This window comes from Ochotona curzoniae, unplaced genomic scaffold (assembly GCF_017591425.1).
Source record: "Ochotona curzoniae isolate NIBS_2020 unplaced genomic scaffold, NIBS_Ocur_1.0 contig_2210, whole genome shotgun sequence".
Taxonomy (NCBI): domain Eukaryota; kingdom Metazoa; phylum Chordata; class Mammalia; order Lagomorpha; family Ochotonidae; genus Ochotona; species Ochotona curzoniae.
The window spans coordinates 24,284,058-24,308,158 of record NW_024465369.1 but is presented as its reverse complement, the minus strand read 5'-3'; the positions used below and the strand labels follow the sequence as shown (position 1 = coordinate 24,308,158).

The window sequence follows — 24,101 nt, the reverse complement described above, 5'->3', positions numbered from 1 at the left end:
AAAAGGAGCATAAATGGACAAAACCAGCAATGAAAAAGAAATATCCATAAAGTTTCAGAGTTAATTTAAAGAGAGAATATTAGGCATTTCAAAAACTTGAAGATTTTGATTGGAAGAATAATTTTAAGCAAAAAAAAAAAAATAGACCAGAATAGATCAATAATAGTAGAAGATATTAGCAGAGCTTTAAAGGAGTTACTTATCAATTTGTTTTTAAACATTTCAGAGTGCAGATAACTCGTATTGAACTTTCTCAGGCTATGAAACATTGTGTTATTTTATTATTTCATTGTATGAAACTAGCCTGAAATGTCAATACTAAAAAGTTATTAATGGTAGTTTCTAGCATAATAAAAATACAGAAAATATCACTTATGAATGAAAATGTAAAAATCCATGGTAAATTACAGATCTTTGTTTTTTAATGTGCATTTACTTGCTATGGGTTAAATACAAGATTAACCAGTTTGCTTTGAGTGTTTGGCTGCTCTGCCTCTATTCTGGTTCCTGGCTTATGCCACATTATGTTTGTTCTTTTCTGCTAGTTTGAATTGTAAGCTGAATAGTGAAGCCAGAATAATAGTGGAGAGGTGTGTAAGAATATAGTCTGGAGAGAAAAAGTGGAAATCTGTAAATTTAGTTGATTTTTATTTTAATCAACCAATTTATCATTTTAATCTTAACAGAGACATCATGTGCTTTGACTATAAACTTATCCTTACTACTGAAGTATCAGATTAATTGTATGATTTTTGATCATATAATTTTTTAGAGTTTTTTTATTGGAAAGATATACAGAGAGGAGGACATATAATTTTTTAAAAAAATATAACTGCTATATTGCATAACAGCATAATCCTATGTAGTAGAAAAATTTGTATGGTTCTCTCTGATGAAACTAAGAAGATGTTAGACATGCTTTAAGAAGAAGTATTGACTTCTTTCTTAAATATGTCTATAGTAAACTATGACATCTGGTAGTCATTTGATATTTATGATAAATGTATTTGTCTCGGACCAACAGCCAACGTCATTTTCAGTATTAACCACTAGGGAAATTCCCACTGAGATCAGGAAGAAGACAAGATTCAATGTTCTCTCCTCTGTTATTAAACTGTGTTTCAGAAGTTCTGGCTGATGTGCTAACAAGGAAAAAGAAAGGAGACATGTTTTTTTCCAATTAGCTTTTAAATGTGAATTACCTAAAATAATTTAGAACATAATTAGAAACATATAGAAAATACTATATATATAGTATATATATATATGTGTGTGCATATATATACAAATAATATAAAGAAGAAGCCAAAATCAGATACATTGGAATCCATTTTGCAACCAAGAACCTTAGTTCATTTGAGGTGTGAATGTATTCAGAGACAGTAGTCCACAGTCAGAACGGTTCTATACTGGGAGGAAGAAATTAGCGTATGAGTTCCATAAATTCTAACCAGAACTTTTTTCAAGGGTATTTACCAGATTTATTTTGAACTATCTCATCAGCCATCGATGCTATCATGGTCACAGATATTTAAGAGAAATAACTGCACTTGGTTCTGTGGCCTCAGAAGGCAGATAGACAAGTAACTCAGGCAGATTGTACCAGGTATCTAGGCCCTAGTCCTGCCCTGATTCTGAAGGCTGTTGTATGGAGGCAGTCCAGTGTGTCTACCACGTGGTGCTGAAGTGTGCCTTTGAGGGAATGTAGAGATGGGGTGGCCTATTGTCATGGGGTTGATGTGGCTGCTCTGTGAACTCGGCAAAATCATTGTCCTTTTTTTGTCCATCTTACTGTAGTCAGGTAGGACAACCCTTAAAATACTGTTTTAGTGTTTAAAGAAGGCAGGGTAGTGGTAATAAAGTAAAAATAAAGATGGAAAAAGAAGTGTTCTGAGTATATATTTAACCTGTGATCGTCTTCCTTCAGTGGGTGCTCAGTTTGACAGCTATTAATGTAGCAATGGTGATAATAGTTCTTGATGTTTCATCCGTCTGTTCTGTCAATTTTTCCTTTAAAAAATATGACATCTTTAATATTCATTTTTGATCAGGAAAATAAAAAGGCCAATTGGTAACAAAATCAAAGTAGATTACTGTAACTGTGTTAGCTTAAGCATTGTAACATAGGAAAGACTAATTACTTTGGTGTAATGAAGTGCTTGTTATAGTGGATTTCTAAGGAGACAAAAAATAGTAAATGTAACTAAATGAAGAGACATACTGGATTTGGCTGGAATTGATTTTTAAAATGTAATAAAGAAGTATGACTACATACAACATTAATTTACAACCTCCTAAGTCATGTACAATTTAAATTAGGCGCCATATCTCTCAGTCTTATATTATATAATAAAAATCATTCAGTGTATAAGCCTTATATTCCAGATATAAATCTAAATGAATGTTTTTGAAGAAGCATAAAGTATAACTTAAAAATTTAAGAACTACAAAGATTAAAATATTTTTAATTTTCCTTGGATCCTGACTAGGGGATCCCTTATTTAAAAGGCCAGTTTTTAACATGACTATGAATACAAAGATATTAATGAGTCACATCATAAAGCACTCACACAAGGCAGCAGTGGAACAACAAATCTGCAATAGTACAGTTAAAGACATTCAGGCCGTCTTGCTAGCCTAAGTATCTTAAGAACTACTAAAATTTGATTACCTCTTCTCCAGGTTACAATCTTCCTTTAGAGACTATTCCTTTGTAAAGATGTAGGCAAGACTAGAAGCTTTTTCCTCAGGTTCTACCAGTACCACCCAAAGTGTCCTGAGCTCTCCCTTGTGTTGAGCTGGGAACTTCCACTGAGAAATCCCCTGACTTGAAGACTTCCTTATTTGTAGCTACCAGCAGCCAATCATGGCAAGACATTGAAATGAAGCAAAGACTACCAGAAAATATTCTGTAAACCACCCGTGACTGTAGCTCCAACTTCCTTTTGAAACAAGAATATTTTACTTGAATAGTTAAGGCATTTTAACTATTTTTAAAAGTCAGAAATTATAAAAACAAAAGTGTCAGAGTAAGCATATTTTCATGGAAGGAAATCTGAAAGGAAGCTTATTTGATAAATGACTTAATGGACTTTAAGAAGTCACCTTTTGAACCTAAGCAGTCTAGTTATAAATAGCAGGCAAAGATGTAATTTGAGCATAGAGGTCTGCTTCAGGGCTGCAGATTAAGATGAAGACTAGTTTGATAATGATATTTGGTTAATATTATAGATTCTGACCCCAGATACTCAGAAGAGGGATAAATGAGCAAGGCTGTTGCAACAGCTCCTCTGCTTGGAGAAAAAGGGTGTGCTGTTTGTATTGATGAGTGTGTAATATGGCATACTGGAGAAGTCTTAAACACCTGCACTACTCTCTGGCTATTTGGAGCAAAACAAGTTTTATGGGCAAATGGAAGGCAACATATGCACCACAGACACTTTTCTTTGTTATAAAATTTTAGAGCTGGAAATGTCCTTCGACACCATCTGTTCCATTTCCTTTTTATTACAGATGAGAAAACAGGAGAGGATAAATACTCAGCGTCACAAAGGAAGTTAGAAGTAGATTCAGATTGAAACCTGAGTCTTTGGAGTCCAAGTGTGTCTTATTTTGCTTATCTTTCCTCCCTTTTTTCATTTCTTTCCTGCAATATTCTCTTGGATATCAAATTACTAAACTGAAGTAGACTGTAGCAAAATGAGCTATCTCCTTGTTCCGCTCCTACATTTTTATAGATGAGCTTGAAGCTATGCCCAAAGTCTCACAATTAGTAAAAGATAATTCAGACTTTTCTGACTCTTAGTTTCTTATCAACTCTTCTATTTTTAAAACACTACCCTCTCTTAAACTTGCATGTTAAATAAATCTGAAATATTGTTTCTTTTTTTTAAAGATTTATTTTTATTATTTTTTCATTGGAAAGGCAGATATACAGAGAGGAGAGACAGAGAGGAAGATCTTCCGTCCGATGAATCACTCCCCAAGTGAGTGCAACGGCAGATACTATGCCAAGCCGAAGCCAGGAGCCTTCTCTGGGTCTCCCACGCGGGTGCAGGGTCCCAAAGCTTTGGGCCATCCTCTTCTGCTTTCCCGGGTCACAGGCAGGGAGCTGGAAGGGAAGCGGGGCTGCTGGGATAGAACCGGCGCCCATATGGGATCCCGGGCGTGCAAGGCGAGGACTTAACCACTTGTGCCACTGCGCCGGGCCCCCTGAAATATTGTTTCTTATGAAATTGTTCTACAAAAATAATTTTGAATGTATCTAAAGTATTGAATAAACTTACAATTAAAACATTACATATATTTATCTAACATATAATGAAGTGTTTAATTTTTTTCTTTAGCATTATGTGCTTTATAACTGTTATGGCAAATTGTAAAATACTGTGGGTTCTTGTGTGCTAAGACAAAATAAGACTTATTTTTAAAAAATATTTATTTATTTCTGTTGCAAAATCAGATATACAGAGAGGAAGAGAGACATAGAGGAAGAGCTTCCATCTGTTGATTCACTCCTCAAATGGCCATAACAGTTGAAACTGAGCTGATCCAAAGCTAGGAGCCAGGAGCCTCCTCCGGGTCTCTCTCTTGGGTGCAGGGTCCCAAGGCTTGCACCGTCCTCAACTGCTTTCCCAAGCCACAAGCAAGGAGCTGGAAGGGAAGCAGGGCTGCTGGGATTAGAACCGGTGTGCATGTGGAATCCCAGTGCATTCAAGGAGAAGACATTAGCTGCTAAGCTATCGCACTGGACCCAGAGTAAGACTTATTTAGTAGTGTAAAAATAGGAGAAACTAAATTAAAAAGTGAGATAGTCACTGATGAAAGGAGAGCTTCTCAAGAATTTATATTTTTGAATGAACAGGGTTTTGAAAACCCAACTTTTTGAAAACAGCAGGACTCCTGTTTTACCTAGGAAATGTCCCTTTCTTGATCTATCCATCCTGGTTTTCCACTCCTCTGTCCATGTCTGTGGTTGAGCTTGTCTGATACCTAATCTCCTTTAGAAGTGGCTAGTCCTAGGAATGCTGTCCTCGACCTGGTTTGGCCTTGCTTGAGAAAGCATGCCGAAGCCAAGATGAAGAAACAATGGTTAAAGATGCTATTTGGAGGAATTCTGTAAGAGCATGAAATCTGAAGCTGTCACCAACCAGCTCTGTTTCTAAGCAGATAGGTGAGATGGATGCAGGTTTTCATCTTTGTTATCACTAGGGTTTCTAGTCCCATTTCTTCTCACCTCTGAGTGGGTGTTTGGGAAACTTTGCTCACATAATTTCACATTTAATCTGTTCTAGGCATGAAATTTATGGGAGCAGTAGAATTCTGGATACTATTTGCTAATGGGTAGAGGTGCCAGGGTTTTACTGGCCCATGGCCGTAGGAGGACTTACTCAATATGTGGTATCTTATTGTAAATGCAAAGTTGGAGCCTATAAGACTGATAGACACTTTTTCATGACCACTGCAGCAGCTATAAACTTTGTACCTAGGAGAGTAGCTAATACTCCTAACTTGCAACTTAACCTGAATTTGTGCCAAAATACTGCTACTCCTGTGGGAATGCTTACATTTTATCTCCTTGTTGTATAATTAAATGTGTAGCCATGGTGAATGGATAAAGGGTATTTCATGGTAAAGTGATAAAGAGAGAGAGTCAGGGTAGGGAAAATGTCTTTACTCCTTACAGTCCTTTTACTTAACCTGCAAAATAGAAATTGACTATGTGTCAGTAGGTGTGTGTGTATAATATATATATAGGTATGTATGTATATATATGTATGTATATATATGTATGTACTTAATATGCTTGTTTAACTATTTAATCCATAAACATTTATGATTATATGTTAGAATCCATTCTTGTTTCAGGGGCTGTTAAAATTCTTTTATTGTCCTTGAGCAGCTAATCATCTTTGACAAAGACAGGAACAGAAATATCTACAAGGTGCTAGGTGGGCAGAGGCAGTTCTCAGAGCTAGGTATGCTCTTGAGAGATTTTTAGCACACAGGATGTAAACAAATGAAAACATCAAGGATTGAGACTTTATTTATATTTTCAGGAAATTAGCTCTGTTGTCTTGTAGGCTATACTTGGAGGTTTTGGCTTTTTTCCATAGCTTTGTTACCAACAGTTTTCTAAAAATATTTATTTGCTTTTTAATATTGTAGAAGGTTATTTATAGTTTTGATGGTAGACACCATTTTAGTGTTTTGGCAACTATCTTAGGTAAAAAGATGAAGCTGTGAAGAAGTACCTTAGGCCTGTCATTTTTTTAAAATAGTAATGGATGTAGGAGTCCGGCTTCCCCAGCATTCTGTCCTCCTTATTATATGGTTACTACATGGTTTTGGCTGTCAGAAGAAAGAGAACACTTAGCAATGTATGCCAAATCTAAGATTGATAGAATCAAAATCTAACAATATCTTGACAAACACCAGTAATATAGGCTGATGCCGACCTAAACTTTAGCAGAAATGGCTAAGTTGTGTAGTTACTAGCCCATTCTTACCACAGTCACACAATGCAAACATAAAAATAGAAACAAAGTTAAGCCCAGAAAGACTTGGTTGGATAAAATTGTGTAGCCTTCACGCAAAATTTACTTTTAGCTTGAGTTGGCATTATAGGGGTACTAAAAAGTCTTCCAAATAATGAAGAAGTAGTTTTGTTTTCTGACCCATTTTCTAGGTGCTGCTCATTAAGATCATCTATTGTGAGAATGAAAAGTGTTTAACTTAGAAGAAATGAGAAAGACATAACTATATTCAAATATCAATTAAATTATTATATGTATCTCCAATGAAGGTCGCAGGTAATGCGGAGGAGCTGTGAGGAAAACAAAACCTGGTTCATTATAGAAAGATCAGCATTCCAATGGTCAGTTATATCATGGGTCACTTTGGTAGAAATGACTTCCCTGTTCCTAACAACAACCAAATATGTGATGAATGAGTATTATTTTGGGATTTTAAAAAAAGATTTATTTGTTTATTTGAAAACGTTATATAAAGAGACGGAGAAGGAGAGACTGGTCTCATTGTCTAGAACTGAGTCAGGCCAAAGTGCCAGGGCTTTCATTGCATATCCCACAGGGTGGCAGAGACCCAAGTACTGGAGCCAGCCCATTACTTTCTTTTGACCTTTAGAAGGGAGCTGGATCAGAAGTATCTGTCTCCAAAGCCAATGCTCATTTTTTTTCTTTTCTTTTCTTTTTTTTTTTTTTTTTGCTAAAGTCCATGTTTTTAACTTTTGCATAGTTAAACTGTTTTTTATAGTGTACTTTACTATGGCATCTGTTAATACTAAGGCATTTTAGGAGAGCTGAAAATAATTACACATATTTTCTCTACTACTTTTCATTCCCTTTTATAGATGTTTGGGAAGTTTCCAGTCTGACAAGAAGTTAATGGACTCAGACTCTATGGTATTCAGTCCCTGCTCTACATCCAGTTTGGTCTTCGATATTCACATGAAAATAATATAATTGGAGGCTTAGGAGGATAGAAAAGGAAGGTGATGCAAAGGGGTAGTTCTTGTGGGATACAATAATTACACATTGGTCATTTCAGAAAGTAGGGAGCTTTGGAGTAAATTCAATGCTTTAGTTAAGGAAAATGGTAGTAAATACTTTGTTTCTGCAGATTTATCATTCTTTACTCTTTCTAATCTGTTGTGTGTAGTAGCTTTGTACATTTCGTTTTTACAAAGCTCATCAATACTTTCTACAAAGTACAAGGTGAACTAAGTTTCCACAAAAATAATTCTGTGTAAGTTGACAGAATTTCATCAGGGAATGAAGTGCCTCCCGAGACAAGGATCTGTGTCAAGTGTTATGCATTCTCCTTTCTCTTGCAGTGTCTCGTGGTAGTGATAGATTTAGTTTGTTCTCATATAGCCCTTTTGGTTTGATCTATGTTTTGGGACTTCTCCTGTCTAACGTTAATAAAAACTACCAACCGAAAGAGTGAATCTCATGGGCATTTTCTTCCTAACCTGAGACAACAACAACAAAAAAAATGGTTTAGTTATCAGGAAAAAAGAGAAATTGTGGGGTTCAAAATTTGTAAATTGTTATGTAGGAAAAATGGTCATTCTATCCAATGCACTGTGAGGCTCCCACTCAGGCTCGGCCCCCCCAACTTGGTACTTGGACCCCAAGTTACAGATATATATTAAAATGGTGATTAATAATAATGAAAAAAAAACCACAACATTTATAAATTGTAGAAAACGAATTTGTGTTAGTTGATATACATTTCTGGGCTTTATAAATTCACAAAACTGAAATTGCTGTTTGAGGCCTAGAACATCAAAAGGTTTTTTTTTGTGTGAGCACACACAGTACAGTAACTTAGTATTAATATCACTTATAATATCAGCAAGATTAGCAGTTTATATCTGTATGAGGAGACAGAAAATACATTAACCCCTCTGTAAACTCTAAGATACAATGACATTGAGATAGAAATTAGAATGAGAGATCTAATGATCCATGAACTCTGGTTTTCCTAATAAGTCAGACTTTAAATGAGATAGGACCTTGGGAAACTGCTTCTTTCCTTTGGGATAATTAACTAACTGAATTTGCAGGGAGATTTCAAAATTATGTAATTTATTCCTTGGCTCACCAGTTAAGTTCTCTTTTAATTTGATCATGTTTGGCATGATGCCAGATGTGGGTGCCAAGTAAAATCATAAGCTATTGTTTTAGTGCAAAAAGTGTGGGAGTAATTTTGTGTGTGTAGACATGCTATTCTTTAGACAACCTGGTTAAATCACATCAAAGAGGAGGAAATTGAGGCAGGAAGAGGTTAATGAGTGGATTTTCACAATGTCAGATAGCAGACTGGCAGTGTTGACAGATTTCCCCAATTCCACCACCCACAGCAGTTTTGGAAACTCTAGCTCCAAAGTACTTGATCATGTCTTGCTTTGTTTAAATATGCTGTTAAGGTTTGGAAGTGGAATGGAATGTGATTGGAGAACTTTCTCCGATTACTGTATTGGTGAAAGACCTGTGTGCATTGCCTTGCCCTTTGTCACTGTGCTGAAATTTTTAAAATACTTGAATGGGAAAACCCCTTCTAGGACTACTTCTTTTCCATGTCTTTTGTTTCTTCTTTAACCTTCATTCATCAGCTACTGTCTACGGATCCCCTCTGCAGAGAGGAAGCTATAGAACCAAACTCTGTAGCACTTCCTTTAGTGTGTCACAGGAATTAAAAACCACATCTTTGTGGAAAGATAGTCTAGGGCCTGGCGCAACAGCCTGGTGGTTAAGGTCCTTGCCTTGAATGTGCCGAGATCCCATGTGGGTGCCAGTTCTAATCCCGGCAGCTCTACTTCCCATCCAGCTCCCTGCCTGTGGCCTGGGAAAGTAGTCAACACCAGCCATTGAGGTCACCTGGGGAGTGACTCTTCAGATGGAGGATCTTCCTCTCTGTCTCTCCTGCTCTCTGTATATCTGACTTTGCAACAAAAATAAATAAATAAATAAATGTTAAAAAAGGGAGTCTAGCAGAATCATGCACAGAGGTGTTGAGGCCATATTACCTGGGTTCCAACCTGGCACTCATCTTCAACTAATATCTTGCATAAATCTTATGGTAATATTGAACATATACACACATATATACACATAACTATACGCATACATACATATATATAATTGGGTACATATAAAATTGAATTTATAGAATGTATATCAAATGCATAGAATTTATTCAATATAGAATAGAATTGAATTTATAGAATGTATATTGAATATATATGTATGTATGAATATATATGTACACATATATATTCAATTTAATATATATATGACTTTTGATGTTATACTCCTGTATACATTTTTCTTCACTATCTCTAAAATGAGAATTCTTGCAAGAATTTTAGAAAAATTAGATGGAGAAAAATTGAATTATTTAATGAATTTTTTGGGTCTACGTGACATTTGTATTGCTTTTTCTTCTTTTCCTTGACAGTGTATTACAGTTTCATAACCTTTATCCTTGGCTCAGTGGGGAGCCCATGACCTAAACTAATCTCATCTGGGGAATCCTGCTCTTGCTTGCAGCATTGTGCTTACGTTCCCACTGAGAGTAAACACTGAAGCACCACCCTTGTTTGGGTTGGCAGCCGGCGTAAAACTGTATGCTGCAGTCCTAGGATGCACTACCACCATAGGTTGGCCAAGTCACTGGGCTAGCCAATTTTGAAGCTCCCTCTTTCTCTTGATTTTTCCACTACAGAATCTCAGGGTTACTCTATTTAAGATAATTGGCTTTGGATTTTCTGTTATTAGTAGTTGATTTTTTTTTTTTTTTGCTATAAAATCACTGTAATTCAGTATAACTAAAAGGGGTCTTAAGTATAACAGCTACAACCAATAGCTTGTGGCAGAGTTGATGCATGATGAACACTGCCTTAAGTATTGATCTTCACAATAATCTTGAGATACTGGGACTTTGGCTCTCATTACTTAATTACTCTAAATATGGGATTCTGAATACTGTATGTAGAAGTGAGTATTTGGCCTAGTGGCTACATCCCACATTGGAGTATGGAGTACCTGGGTAAAATACTAGCCTCTGGCTCTTTACTCCAGTTCTTGCTACTGCAGACCCTGGGAGGCAGAGGCTAGCTAAAGCGGTTGGGTGTCTGGTGCCCACATGGGAGAACTGGATTGTGTTCTCAATTCTCGGCTTCGTTCATGGCCATTGTGGGCATTTGGGGAATGAAACAGAGTTCAGGAACTTACTCTCTCCGCCTGCCTGCCTTTGAACTATAAAAAGTGTCTCAGATCTTCTATCCTCAAGAGGGCTTATTTGTGGCCCATTTCGTGCTAATATTTTAGCAAAGAAAGCCCAATCGTCAGCTTCTTCTTTGCTCTCCAAATAAACTTGAGACTGAACACAGAAGATACTCATTAGGGCATAAAAATGTTTGAACTTGATAAGACTGTATTGTGGAGAAAACACTGTAGTGCAGAGGTTTAGTCACTGCTTTGTACACTTATAATCCCATTTTTGAAAAAGATTTATTTATTTTTATTGGAAAGTGAGATATACAGAGAGGAGGAGAGATAAAGATCTTCCATCTGATTCACTTCCCAAGTGGCCACAACAGCCAGAGCTGAGCCTATCTAAAGCCAAGAGTCTAGAGCTTCTTCCAAGCCTTGCACGTGAGTGCATGGTCTGAAAACCCTGGGCTCTCCTCCACTGCTTTCCCAGGCCACAAGCAGAAAGCTGGATGGGAAGCGGGACTGCCGGGACATAAATCTTTGCCCACGTGGGATCTTGGCACATGCAAGGCGATGACTTTAGCCACTGGGCTATGGCGCTGGGTACCTGTAATCCCATTTTAGTGTGCCTGGGAGAGGACCTTAATGTGAAGGAGCAGGTGAGATATGGGACAGAAAATGTGTCATTGGCTATCTGTGATGGTAATCTGACTTTGGAGATCTGCCTGCAGGGCAGAAGTGTTTGTGAAGCACCTGGCCTGTCCCTGATGTGAGCACTGACATCTGACTTCTAACTATTATTTATCAGTTCCTATTTCAACAGTACATTATTTCACCTAGACCGTATGGTTTTGGAACTGAACTTTGACCTGATGCTATTGTCCAGAATATATGTTGAAATCTAACCCCCAAAGTGATGACATTAAGATGTGGAACTTTGTTTTAATAAGATTTATTTATTTTTATTGGAAAGCCAAATGTATAGTGAGGAGGACATTTGGGAGGAGATTAATCATGAGAGTCTAATTCTTGTAAATGGAGTTTGTGCCCTGTAAAAGGGTTTGAAGGGGTTGTTTGCTTTTTTGCTGTTTCTACTTTGTCTTGTGAGATGTAGCAAGAGGTAGCCATTTGAGGAATTGCCCCTCTCCAGACACCAAATCTTCTGCTTATCTTGTATTTCCTAGCCTCTAGAACTGTAAGACACACACACACACACACACACACACACACACACACACACACACACAGATTTTATTTATTTTTGTTGGAAAGGTAGATCAGATTTACAGAGAGGAGAGACAGACAGAAAGATCATTCATCTGTTGGTTTACTCCCCAGTTGGCTGCAGCAGCCAAAGTTAAGCCAATCTGAAGCCGGGAGCCAGGAGCTTCTTCTGGGTCTCCCATACGTGTGCAGAGTCCCAAGGCTTTGGGCCGTGCTCTTACTGCTTTTCCAGGCTTGTAAGCAGGGAGCTGGATGTGAGTGGAACAGCCTGGATACAAGCTGGTGCCTGAATGGGTTCCTGGTGCTTTTAGGTTAAGGATTTAGCCAGTGAGCCATTGTGTAAGGCTCAGAAATAAATATATGATTTACAAATTCCCCAATGAATTGCATTTTGTTATAGGATCCAAAATTCTCTATGTGGACCTGTCTACTGTCCACTTGGACACCAGAGGTATCTGTTATTACTCTGCTGGGCTCAAAAAGTATGGGCTGTTTGCACAACAGGTTTTCTCTTTTGCTGTTTTTAAGATCTTCTCAAGGTTGTTTTCTTGTTTTTAAACTCTCAAATAAGAATTTCTACACCCCACCAACTTGGCTGATAAGTGAACACTAATCAGGCTCTTAGAGAAGTTTTATCCCAAGAAACTCTTCCTTTCATTGGGCTAGATGTGTGTGTGTGTGTGCACGCATTCACGTGCCCATGTGAGTGTACATATACTCTCCTGAATCATGCCGTGAGACAAAAATTCACTATATGAATTGTTCTCTGAACAATCCCTCTCCAAACAACTCCTCTTCCCTCTAATGTAGTCTTAGCACTCATTATCTTGCCCCTTTTTATTTTGAGGGTTGAGTTTCTGTATCAGCTCTTCAGATTTGGAAAAATCATAGCTAATGTGGATTGTTAATACTGCTTCCTGCTCTATGGCTTAAGATGCATTTCAGAAGCAACAGAAAATGCTTACACTTTTATATACACTGGTAATTTTACTGTTTATAGACAATTTATAGATAAGGTGTAGATTTAGTCTGTATAAGCTAAAGAATATGGTTTAATTTATGGACTTGTTTTCTGAAGGTATTATTTGAATCAATATGGTCAGAATAGTTTGGTGTGTAAAATTAGTCATGGATAGTTTCATCATTTTTTCAAGGTGACATCCATGGACAACAACATGGATAGACTGGGAAAACTTGAGTGATTTTGTAGGCTAGAGAGCTAACAGATTTCCAAAAGATTGATTTAAGGTCTCTTAGACGTTGTTTTTCAAAAATCTTGACTCAAGAAGCTTCACTTAGTGCCCATCTATCTCAGATCTTTTGTGTTTCTAATGTACAAATAATGACCCAATTCTGGTCTTCTGTGTTCTTAATTTTGGTGTAATTACCAGACTCTGTCTCTGCTCTGTACAGAAGATGGTGTTTCTCTACTATTTCTTTTGCTGATTTCAATGATCATGCTTCCTTTCCTGATGTAGTCTGTGCGGTCCTAATTCCTGTTTCTCCCTTGCTTGGATTGTGCTGTCTGGCATTGAATTTGTTTATGTGATTCATCCTATTATCAAGACTGAGCAGGAAGGACACTGCCACTGCTTTCACAGCTTGTCTGCTAGTCAAAATTCCAGCAGTAACTATGGTTCAGACTCCAAAAGCTTTTTTTTTTTTGTTTGTTTATTTAGCCATTGAAGCTGGTTTTATTGTTTTTTTTAAGGTTTATTTTATTTTTATTTGAAAGTCAGAGAGAAAGAGAGACAAAGAGAAAGATCTTCCTTCTGCTGATTCATTCCCCAAGCAGCTGCAATGGCCAGAGCTGAACTGATGCTAAGCCAGGAGCTCAGAGTCTCTTTTGGGTGTCCCACTTGGGTACAGGGTCCCAAGGCTTTGCACTGTCCTTGACTGCTTTCCCAGGCCACAAGCAGGGAGCTGGATTGAAAGTGGGGATGCAGGGATTAGAACCAGCACCCATATAGGATCCTGGCATGTGCAAAGCGAGGACTTTGGCAGCTAGGTTACCGTGCCTGACCCTGAAAATAATTTTAAAGCAGGATAAAGTGTGACATTGTACTCTCCACAAAGTCATCACAAGTTCTTAAAAGTGATGGCAGGATTAAATCCTGACAAATACTCATTTGTGTCCTTTTCTAGGTACAAAGACCTTGAAGGCTGCTCATAAATGCAGCCCATTAGCTGGAAAAAAGTATGGGAGGTGGGCTATCAAGGTAAAACTGTTGCCTGAAAAGCCTGCATTTTATAAGGGTGCTGATTCTTGTGTCTGCTTCATTAGTGATCCAGCTACCTACTAAGGATATGAGAAAAGCAGCAGAAGATGGCTCAAATTCTTGGGCTCTTGTAATCACGTGGGAGTCCTGGAAGAAGCTCCTGGCTCCTGGCTCTGGGCTTACCGAGCTCTAGCCGTTGTTGCAATTTGTGAAGCAAACCAGCCAGTGTTCCTATCTCTCTGTAAATCTGCCTTTCAAATAAAGGAAAAAAAAATCTTAAAAATAAATTTTCTGCTAATATTACCTCTGAGTACTCTTTGAAATAGTTATCATTTTGTTATTATTTACTGTAAATTAGGTAAAAGAAATAAAGTATTTGTTGTTAAGTATTCTGTAAGCTCCAGTGATAAGCAACTGGTTATAGGTAACCTGGTATTTGATATAATTATATGAAGTGCATGAACATACTCATATATATATATATACACACATATATAAAATATATGGGTATATGTGTGTACATATATATATATATATATACGTATATACACTAATTTATAATAATTGTTAGGTTGATGTTACAAAAACAGATGTTACTAAGCTGTTGGTTTTAAATGGAATCAAATCAGTTCCCGCAGGATATAGCCTGTCTTGGAATTTACCCATATTAGAATACAATGGAATTTGGATATTGGGTAGGCCACAGTGCTGAGTACACTTCTGAGGATAAATTTGAGCTCAAAGAGAAAGAATTGTGGGATTGATTATTGATTTGTACCAAGGCTGCTGGAGGGGAAGGTGATAAGACATATGAGGGATTTTCAAAAAGTTCATGGACAGTGCAAGTTGAAAAAGCCTTAATGGATTTCAAGCTTTTTTTTTTCCATCAAAATAAATTCATACTAACTTCTTATAATGTGTTTGAACAGGATCTTGTTTCAAATACCAAGAACAGGGCATCAGTTTGGAGAAAGTTCATATCAGAATAACTTAAAATCTGCCAAAATCAGAGCAAGAGCAAACATTCAGTGAAAGGAAAAGGTTGGGTGTAAGAATGGTGAAATCACTGATACTGTATGAAAAGTTAGTAGGGCCCCAGAGAAATCAATAGCTTACAAATGGGATGTAACTCCCAAAAGTTGGTAATCCTCTACCTTCATGTGCTGGCATTCAGTGTGGGCACCAGTTTGTGTCCCTGCTGCTCCACGTCCAATCCAGCTTCCTGCTGATGGCCTGGGAAAGCAGGGGAGGATGTTCCAAGTCTTTGGGACTTGGCACCCATGTTGGAGATCTGGAAGAGGTTCTTGGCTCCTGGTTTCTGATCAGCTCAGCTCTGGTTAATGGGTCTGTCTGGGGCATGAACTAGCAGATGAAAAATCTTTTTTTTCTGCTCCTTCTTCTCTTGTAAGTCTACCTTTTCAATAATACACAAATAAATATTTTTAAAAAATGAAATAGAATTGTCACTTTTAAAGAAGGAACAAGATGGTGATGTAGGTAAAGTCTACGGTAGTAGAGCATCACATCAATATGGGAGGAAGAACTCATCCTGTTCATCCCCTGATTGAAGAAGACTAACTGCAGAAGCAATAGCCAACACCAGACACATCTCATTTGGTTCAGCTTGCACAATTCTGACTGAAAAAATTAATGTGGAGCAATTCTGCTCAATGGGTGCCAAAACTGTTAGCCTCAAATTAGCTGCAGGAAAAAAGCAGAGCTCTCAATGAGAATTTTAAGGAATTAGAGTCAAGATTCTGAGGTATGACTTTGAACAGTTGTGGCAAGAGATGAAGCATGACTTTGCTGGTGTGATCCTGAATACAAAGCATCCTCAAATCAATGACTCCCAAATATGAAAGTGTAAAGCAAAAGCAGACTGGTTAAGAGCAACTGTCATACCAATAGTTTTAAGGGGCTGTTCAAGGCATTTTGTTGAGTAGCTTTCTGGCAAATCAAAGAATAATAACATCTACCTACTATGAGACTGTTTTGAGAAAGTTAGCCAGAGCTTTGGCAGAAAGTCGCCTAGCAAAGCTTCATCAAGAGAGTCTTCTTCCACCACAACAGTGCTCCGTTTGTTCTGCTCATTAAACAGGGACGATTTTTGTGAGTTACTGTGAAGAATCAGTATGCATTCACCTTACAGTCCTGATTTGGATCCTTTTGACATATTTAAAGGGCACCGTTCTTCTTACATCAGTAATGTGAAAAAGAAACTATTGATATGACCGAATTCTGAGGTGAAATTCTAGTCTTCTTAACTTGATGGAGCTTATGCTGAGAAATATTGTTAATATATTTTTAATCTTTTAATTTCATTTGCATTCAGTTAAAAAGATTTTTTTTTAAAATTTTTACTGGAAATGCAGATTTACTAGAGGAAGAGACATAGAGAAAGATCTTTCAAACATTGGTTAACTCCCCAAGTGGCTGCAATGACTGGAGCTAAGCTGATCTGAAGCCAGTAGCCTGGAGACTCTTTTGGGCATTTCATGAGGGTACAGGGTCTCAAACCTTTGGAACATCCTCTGATGCTTTCCCAGGCTACAAGTAGGGTGCTGGATGGGAAGTGTAGCAACTGGGACACAAACCAGCTCCTGTATGTGATCCTGGCGCATGCAAGGTGAGGATTTAGTCACTAGGCCATCGCCTAGTGATGTCCTTCTTTTGCCATCCTAGGTCAGTCCTCATTTGACACCTAGCATGTGCCACTCTGGGTTGTAATGATCATTTTATAACAAGAAGTTTTCCCTTTTCACAAAGATGCTTCTTCTCTGAACTGAATATAAAAGTGGGTCATCATAAAATGGTTTGTTTTCCCATGGGAATATTGATTTAATTGTGGGTACATTTCCATACAAAAACTCAGCATCAAGAATATTAGAAATGGCAAGCAAGGAATATCTCACAAAAAAGTGTTTGAAATAACTTTGTTCTGCCCTAGAATTTGAGAGGGAAAAACCTGCCTGCTTCCGAAGGGCAGTTAGCTAGTCAAGAGCATCACCATCACCTGAAGAGTTGTTAAACACGCAGAATTTCAGTGCCCCATCCCTCTATTTCAGAATCAGATTTTACATTTTAATAGTATTCTCTAGGGATTCCTTTGTGCTTTTGCTTTGTGGAAGAAAAGTAGGGCCTGGAGGACTAGCAGACAGAACAAAGTCTATCACAACCTCAAGGTGGGAACAATGTCAAGGCCAGATCAGGAGACTATTTCAGTGCAGTCGGAATGCAGGATCAGGAGTGTTGACAGAAACAGCTGGCTGCTTAACAGGAATTGCTGCCAGGGTATGCCTGTAAAGTCTCTGTAAACTCACAGTGCCCCTTCTTGAGAAAGGATGATGTGGCTTATCTATAGTCCCAACCAGTATCTTACCTGTGTTGGAAGTTGGAGATTTATCAGTGAGTTTAGGACCAGTGAGGAAAACAGTAGTCTGGTCTTGCGCATCTTGCTTCCCTCAAGCTGCCATTGCAAGGGACAGCAACCAGGGCCTGAATGCCACCCTAGAGATTCTGACTAATGGCTCTGAAGTCTGTCTCAAAGTAAAGTATTTAAGTTTTTCCACAGTTGATTGTTATATGCAGCCAGCGTTGTAAACTCTATGACATTTTGTCTTCAAAGACCTGAAAGGGAAAAAAAGTAAACTCACAGCAAAATCACTTCTGCTTAAACATATGCTCTATTCATAAAAATAAATATGAAACCTGGGATAAACATTTAATTAGAAAAATTTTAATTGTGTTAAAATTTATAAAGATGAGAGGGAGCATGAATTCAAAGGTCTAGTGTTTTTGTTTAAATTTTCTATGGCAGACAGATACTCAGAAGTATAAATTGAGATTAAGACTCAGGAGGCCTGGATCTGCTCTGCGACCTCCTGCTAGTGATTAACTGTTGTTGAAACTGATGAATGCGTGGGTGAAGGTGAAGAATGGGTGTTAATTAGACTGCCTTGAAGTGTAGCAGCTCCACAAAAGGCTAATCTTGGAAACTTGGAGGTTCTTTTTATTAACTTAACACCTAGTTTGCAAATTCCTATAAAGGAAAGGAATAAGAAACTATTATTGGGTGTCTGTTCTGGGCTGGATTAGACTTTTTTTTTTTAAAGACTTATTTTTTTTTATTGCAAAGTCAGATATACAAAGAGGAAGATTTTCCATCCCTTGATTCATTCCCCAAGCAACCGCAACAGCTGGAACTGAGCCAGCCAGAAGCCAGAAGCCAAGAGCTCTTCTGGTCTCCCACACAGGTGCAGGGTCCCAAGGCTTTGGGCCGAACTTCACTGCATTCCCAGGCCACAAGCATGGAGCTGGATGGGAAGCAGGTGCCACCCAAATGGGATCCTTGTGCATTCAAGGCGAGGGCTTTAGCCAATAGGCTATCACGCTGGGCCTTAGATTAGGCTTTCTTATTGCATTCCCACAACTTCCCTTGGAATTATGTATTTTTCAGAGGGGATTCAGGCACTAAGCAAGTAATTTGGATGTAGATAGTAAATGGCAGGTTGGGGTTTCATCCAGGTCTGTCTGTCTGATATTTGTGTGGTACACTTACTATATTTTCTAAAGAGCAGATTGGCCTGATATGACAGTTCCTTATATCCATAAAGGTATGAATACACAGAGTAAGTGTCTGACAATTACTGTTTTTAAAAAAGAACAAATGAGTTGCATTTGAAACATATCAAGAAGATATGTATTACTGTATCTTACATTGTATCTTATATTCTCTTTTCAATCATTCTTCAGCCATTCCCATGCTATGACATGTTTCGTTTTTCCTGTGGAGTTGAAAAGTCTCACAACCATGATGAATCCTGTAGCTGTTGATACCTGGCTGACTTTGGATGTGTAGGTGAAGGGATAGATTAGCCCAGGTCTGGAAACACAATGAGCTACAGGAATTTATACTCCTGATTTATTTGAAGTAGGAGCCCAGGTCCACCTGGAATAGACCTGTGGACCTGTTGCAGCTCAGAGCACGATATTCCTAAAATGTGATATCTTGGAAACAGAGCTAATAGCAGAAGGAGGAAGATTACTGCTGTGGTTTCAACATAGTGTAAGGATTCTCTATGGCTTTTTTCATGTGTTGACATTTAGCCTTTATTTTGAGGTTCTAAGAAGGTGGGAACTAATTCAACTATGATATTCAGAAAAAGTCTTTTGGAAGTGATTAGAATTAGATAAATCCATCAGGGTGAATTCCCTGTGAATGAATCATGTACATTTTTTAGTGAGGGAAGATCACCAGACACATTGGTGCATCCATGTGCACTCTGCTCCTTGCCATGTGAGGCTATGTGCAACCTCATGACCATGTTAGTAAGGCCATCGTTAGGTGAACCAAAATAAATCCTCTTTTTAAGGTAGCCTACTTCAAATATTGTAGTACAGTAATAAAAACAGTTGAATACAGTTATTCTGACTTTTTAAAAATCTTCATTAATTTTGTGATGATTTTTACATAGTTAATCAGGGTGGTAGTGGTCAAGGGCTACAGGAAGGTGGGTGAGATCACTATTTCCACATTCTCTTTTTTTCCTTCCTGTGAAACAGAGACTGATTGATTTAAAAGGCAGGGTTACAGAGAGAGAGAGAGAGAGACAGAGAGAGAGAGAAGGGGAGAAATAGAGAAATCTTCTGTCTGCTGGTTCACTCCCCAAACGATTGCCCAAATGGCTTGAGCTGGGCCAGTCCAACTATAGGAGCAAGGAGCTTCTTCCAGATTTTCCATGTGGGGACCCAGATGCTTGAACCATCTTTCACTGTTTTCCTAGGTGTAGTAGGAGGAAACTGGGTGGGAAGTGGAGTAGCCAGGATGTGAACTGGCACCCATACAGGATTCCAGTGCCTCAGGCAGCTATTTCACAAGCTATGCCAGAGCACCAATCCCATCTCTGATATGTTCATCTTTGTTCTCTGAGAACTCACTGTGAAACAATTTTCCGACCTGAATTTCCTTCCCTGAAAGTAGGGCAGAAGATCCTCGTGTTACTGACAACCTTCCTTCTATGGTGAAGACAAGGAATGTCACACAGAGAGGCCAAGAAGAATCTGAACAAACATGCCTCACTAAATCCTGCCTCAATTCCACCACAGTTTATTGTTCTTTGGTCTCCAATGTTTCTTCATTATTATCCATGAAAATTCGTTTTTATTGAATCTGTGGGTCTTCATTTCTGAAAGCTCCCATGTTACATAACATTTTTATTAAACAGAGATGTATACTTTTGTTGCTCTTTTTAAAAAAATTTTTTTTTGTTGTTGCTCTTTTGTTAAAGAGGTTTTTGCCTAAAATCTTGCAGTGCATGAAAAGAGGAATTTTCCTACCTTGAGAGTTCATGCGCCTGAGTTCACAGTTTGGTTCAGGCTTACTAGTCAATAATTAAAAATCATGGCATGCAGAGACCAAATGTTTTTCTAAGTTACTAACAAGAATGAACAAAATTGTACTCAGAGTTTATTGTGGGACTCATCTTCCCTGTAACTTTTTTTGTGTGTGTTCAAGGCTGCTGGTATCACTAAGGTTGAACTCAGAGGAAAATTCTGCTGATAGGAGCCCAATAAAAATACTATTTAACATTGAATAAATATTATTAAAATGGTAGTTTTCCTGTGTCTGAACTAATACAATATTTATGAAAACATCAACCAATAAAGAGTTGAGATTGGTTTTTTGCTCAGTGATAGAAACAGACTTGTGGTGGTTTGGGATAGCTGAAAGGGCATATGACTGTCACAAGATATGGTTTCAGTTCTAAGCATAGTGTGAACACTCATTAATATGGGTAAAGGTTAGCTAAGTGGAAAATACAGTTTTGTAACGAGTCTGAAATGTATTCAATATATTGTGTTGGGATCTCCCCACTTCCCGTCTAATGTTTGACTGACTTCCTCTTTACTTTGAGTTTTCATGAGGGGAAACAATAATGATGACAATAGTATTCAACATTAGATGTACACTGTCTTAGGTGTTGTGTGAGATACTTGTATGCATAAGCTTTGAAGTAAAAAAATTCATAGATAGGACAGACTTGCAGCTACACAGTATCAATGTATGTAATCCCATGATCTGAAAAAGCTGCGCCATTTCAGTGACATTGTTATCATTCTTACTGAGTTGCCCTGGAATTTTTTAAAATTTATTTTATTTTTATTGGAAAGGCAGATTTATAGAGAGAAGAAGGGTCAGAGAGAAAGATTTTCCTTCTGCTGGTTCCCTCCTCAAATGGCCGCAACAGCTGAAGCTGAGATGATCAGAAACCAGGAGTCAGGAGCTTCTTCTTGGTCTCATTTGTGGGTGCAGGGTCCCAAGGCTTTGAACCATCCTCAGCTGCTTTCCCAGACCACATGCAGGGAGCTGAAAGGAAAGCGGAATAACTGGGATATGAGCCAGTGCCTGTCTGGGATCCCAAAGAAACTTCGTCTGAGTTGTTCCCAGGCTAGATACTCGTATGCATCAGCAAGCACAGGGCCCAGCACAGTCCATCACCCGGTCAGCTGGTAGTTGCAATTGCTGGGTTGGTTCTGTTTTCAGCCCCGCCTTCTACTGGAACCAATGGGTGTTGCAGTCCAGCCTGGTTCTGCACAGCATATACTTGGTCTTCACCTAAAACAGTGGGAGCTGCATCCTGATGAGAGCGGCCCACAATAACCCCCACCAGGCCAACCCCCTACCCTGGTTTGCCAGTATGTGTGGCAGACCAGTCCAATCTGACCCACATCCCCCCTGGTTCTCGTACATGGCAAATGGCATTGAAGCTTGGGTCCCTCTACCCAGCTCAATAGTCAAGCCTTCACGGGTGTGGTTGAGTGCCTCTCTGTCTAGCTACCCCAGCCCCTGTCCTAGTTTTCGTGCCTTCCCGTGGCAGTGGTAACCCAAGAGGGGGGAACCCACTATTTCCCTCCCAGGTCTCTCACTCCCGGATTGTGCACTTTCCAGGTGGTTCTGCAGTTTAACTTGACAGTATTAGCCCCCAGTGCCAGTTTCTGCCAGCTGATGCTACGGCTATGCCCAAACAGCCCTCTCCCATTCTAACTGTAGGTTGCACCCATAGGAACAATCAACCCATCCTGGCTTTTCCCTGGTCTAGTCCACATGAGGCACACAGGTGTTGTAGCCCTGCTTAATCTGGTCTGCCCCCATCCCAGTTCATGCTCCCCAGTGGGAGTAGCTGTCCAGCAGGGGAACCTCCCCTTATTCCCCCGCTGGCTCTGTCCTCTCCCCTCCTGTTTCTCACGTGTGCTGGATGGGCACTGCAGTCACATCCGGCACAGTCAACCTCCTCCTGGCATTCTGTAGTGTGGACTGGTTTTTATCGCAACCAAACCTGGCTCGACCCTTACTCTGTTCTGGTGCTTGGATTTGCCAGTGATGATGTTAACTGGTTAGCCTGGTCTGTCCCCAATCCATGCCTAATGTATGCCAGTGGGAAACTTCTTGTGGCCTGCTCTGGGCTGTTTCCATTCATGCTTTTTGCGCTTACCCGTGGGGTCTGTGAAGCACAATTATTCTTGACTAAAATAGATACTAGAGTTAAATATTATTCCTTTTTAAAAATGTTAACATAGTTATCCTATTTTAAAAAAATATTTATTGTACTGGAAAGAGGTGTAAAGAGAGTGGAAGAGACACAGAGAACTTTTTCATCTGCTATTTCACTTCCCAAATGGTATTAACAGCCCGAGCTGGGCTGGTCGGAATCCAGGGACTAGAAACTTCTTGCAGTTCTCCAGTGTGGCGACAGAGGCCCAAGACCTTGTGCCATCCTCTGTTCTGTTCCCAGGTGTTACAGAGCTAGAGTGGAAATGGTACAGCCCAGAGTCAAACTGATACCCATATGGGATGCCTGTGCTGCAGGTAATGTATTAGAATGCCACTGTGCTGGCCCTGAAGATTTTTCTTTTTAACTTTGGGGAAAACAAGCCATTTTTTGTTCAGGAATTTGTGTGCACTGAAGAAATTGAGCCCTGGTAGTCTTGAGAGGAGAGGGTCTGATCTATTTCAATTGTTTCTTGCAGCAGTTAAAAAAACACAAGAATAACAATGAAATGAGAGCAATTCTGTGTTCACAGGTCATCTGTTACATTGAAAATATTTTCTGGGAGGGCACTTTTGATGAGGTATAAATCATGTAATTAGGAGCTTTAAAAATAGACCACCACACAGCAATGGAATCCAAACTCCTTGTAGGTGTTACATGAACAAAACTGGTGAGCAGTTTCAGCTGGACATTGATGATACTCAACCTCTCAGTTTAACTTTTGTGTAGTGTGTTTTCTGAACATTTCATGACATCTGCGATGCAGGGTACAATACTGCTTACGAAATAGAAGCAAAAACATTTCAGTTTTTTGGGATTTATTTTTGTGTATTTAAAAATCAGAAATTCACACATGCAGAGAGAGCTCTTTTCACCACTGGTTCACTCCAGATGGCTGCAGTGGTCAGAGCTGGGCCAGGCTAAAGCTAGGAGCATGTCCTCCATCTAAGTTTCATATGTGGATGTCAGGGGCCCATACGCTGGGTAGACTTCTGCTGCTACTTTTCCAGGTACATTAGTAGGTAACAGGATAAGATGTGGAGCATCTGGGAATGAAACTCATTGATTTGAGACACCAGTATTGCAGGTGGCTTAATGTACTGTGTCATAACTCTGGCCCTAGATATATTTCATCTTGAGATTCTGAATGTAGTAAGCTTGTAAATTGTAAGTGGAAGGAAAACAATTCTGACTTCCTAACTTAAAACCTTTAAAACAAACTGCATAGGGCTAGCCATTGTTATAAATGTCTAGGCTTCATTCTGTTTTAGGACTTAGTAGTACTCTGCACATACATGCATATATGTGCATATACAGTATTCTTTTTAGTCAGTCATTATTTGATGATATTTAGGTTGGTTATACAT

The 24,101-nt window shown here is 38.8% G+C and overlaps 1 protein-coding gene across 4 annotated transcripts in view; it reads right to left on the bottom strand.

Annotated features, from left to right (window-relative positions):
- TANK (TRAF family member associated NFKB activator) overlaps window positions 1–2,809 on the bottom strand; it is an 89,978-nt gene extending 87,169 nt beyond the window's left edge. Inside the window, exons 1-2 of one of the 4 annotated variants that reach the window (XM_040971632.1) lie at window positions 2,672–2,809; window positions 1,908–2,010 (exon numbers count right to left, since the gene is read on the bottom strand). The gene's annotated coding sequence lies outside the window, so the exon portion shown is untranslated. Of the gene's footprint in view, window positions 1–1,907; window positions 2,647–2,671 lie in introns of those variants that run through there. The other 3 variants (XM_040971630.1, XM_040971631.1, XM_040971637.1) reach the window with 3 other exon arrangements.
- Between the last annotated feature and the right edge of the window lie 21,292 nt (window positions 2,810–24,101).